Genomic DNA, 2,427 nt, shown 5'->3' with positions numbered 1-2,427 from the left:
TTGAAAATAGTGTAAGTAAAAAATGCATTTAATACATTGTCTTAGCCTATTTTGTGTTGCTATAAAGGAATACTTGAGGCTGGGTAAATTTATAAAGAAAAAATGTTTATTTGGTGCATAATTCTAATGACTGGAAAGTTCAAGCCTGGGCATTTGCATCTGGTAAGAGCCTCAGGCTGCTTCCATTCATGGTAGAAGATGAAAGGGAGCAGGTATGTGCAGATATCACATGGAAGGACAGGAAGCAAGGTGGGGGAGGTGCCCTGTTCTTTTTAACAACCAGCTCTCAAGGGAGCTAATAAAGTGAGAACTAACTCACTCCCAAGGGAGGGAATTAATCTATTCTTGAAGAATCTCTATAACCCAAACACCTCCCGTAAGGAACCCCCTCCTAAAAGGGTATCAAATTTCAACATAAAGTTTGGAGGAGACAAATATCTGAACCACAAAATTCTACCCCTGACCTCTGAAACCTCGTGTCCTTCTCACATGTGAAATACAATCCCAAGAGTCCCAAAAGTCTTAGCTCATTTCAGCCTCAACTCAAAAGTTCAAAGTCCAAAGACTCATCTAGGACTCAAGATAAGTTCCTTTTAGCTTTGAGTCTGTAAAATCAAAAACAAGTCATTTAATTCTAAGATATAATGGTTGTACAGGAATTGGGCAAACATTCCCATTCTGAAAGAGAGAAGTCAGCCAAAAGAAAGGAGTAGCAGGCCCCAAGCAAGTTTGAAATCCAGCAGGACAGACATAAAAATTTAAAGCTCCAAAATAATGTCTTTTGACTCCATGACCTGCATCCTGGGTGCACTATTGCAAGGGGTGGGCTCCCACAGCCACAGGCAGCCCAGCTCCCATGGCTTCACTGGGTGCGGTCCATGCGGCTGTTTCTCATGAGTTGCAGTGAAATGCAGTGCCTTTTCTAGGCTGAGGTGGCATGGTGCCAGTGGCTCAAACATCTTGTGGTCAAGACAGTGTCCCCACGCCTGAAGCTCCTCTAGGCATTGCCCAGTGGGGACTCTCCGTGGCGGCTCTGCCCCTGTGGAAGGCTTATGCCTGGGCATCCAGGCTTTGTGATAACATCCTCTGAAAGATTTGATGCTTAGAAATTTCTTCTGCCAGATACTCTAGGTCATCACCCTTAAGTGTGGCCTTCCACAAAGCCCTAAGGCATGAACACAATGCAGTTAAGTTCTTTGCTATGATGTAACAACAGTAATTGTTGCTCCAGTTCCCAATAAGTTCCTCATTTCCTTCTGAGACCTCCTCAGCAAGACTTATACTATCTTTATTTCTATTAGCATTTCGGCCACAACCACTTAACCAGTCTCTAAGAAGTTCCAAACTTTCCCTCTTCTTTTTCAGTTCTTCTGAGCCTTCCAAACTTTTCCAACCTCTGCCCATTACCCAGTTCAAGAACTGCTCAGGTATCTTTATAGCAATAACCCACTCCTCAATACCACTTTTCTGTCTTAGTTCATGTTGTGTTGCCGTAAAAATACTTGAGGCTGGGCAATTTATAAAGAAAAAAGGTTTATTTGGCTCATAATTCTGATGGCTAGAAAGTTCATGATTGGGCATCTGCACCTGGTAAGGGCTTCGGGCTGCTTTCATTCATGGTGGAAGGTGAAAGGGAGGTAGCATGCGCAGAGATCACATGACAAGAGAGGAAGTGTGTGTGTGTGTGTGTGTGTGTGTGTGTGCATGTGCAGAGAGCAAGAGAGAGAAAGAGAGAAAGAAAGAAAAAGCCAGACTGAGAACTCACTCACCTTTGAGGGGGGGCATTAATTTATTCATGAGTGTTCTATCTCCATAACACAAACACCTCCTATTAAGACCTCATATCTTACATAGGGGATCAAATTTCAACAAGAGGTTTGGAGAGGACAAACATCCAAACCACAGCATACACCTAACCCACTGAACATGGTACCTTAGCCTAGCCTCCCTTAAATGTGTTCGGAGCACTTACATTAGCTTAAAGTTGGGCAAAAGCACCCAACATGAAGTCTATTTTATAATAAAATATTGAATAGCTTGCATAATTTATTGAATATTGTACTAAAAATGAAAAACAGAATGGTTGTTTACCCTTGTGATTGTGTGGCTGACTGGGAGCTACGGCTCACTACCACTGCCCAGAATTGCAAGAAAGTCTCCTACTACATAATGCTAGCCTGAAAAAATACAAAAATTCAAAATCTGGAGGGTGATTTCTACTGAATGTGCATCACTTTCTCACCACCCTAAAGTTGAAAAATCACAAGTTGAACCATTGTAAAAGAAGAATTGTCTGTACAAGGCATACAACATTTCCTGAGCACCTACTGTATGCAAAATTTATTCTGTCTTCTGTGGATGGAAGAGATAGTATACAACTCATTTGGATATAGTAATGTGGTGCTCCTAATGATGTAATATAAAACA

The sequence above is a fragment of the Propithecus coquereli genome, unplaced genomic scaffold (assembly GCF_000956105.1).
Source record: "Propithecus coquereli isolate 6110/MARCELLA unplaced genomic scaffold, Pcoq_1.0 Scaffold90, whole genome shotgun sequence".
Lineage (NCBI taxonomy): Eukaryota > Metazoa > Chordata > Mammalia > Primates > Indriidae > Propithecus > Propithecus coquereli.
This window is presented reverse-complemented; position numbering follows the sequence as displayed.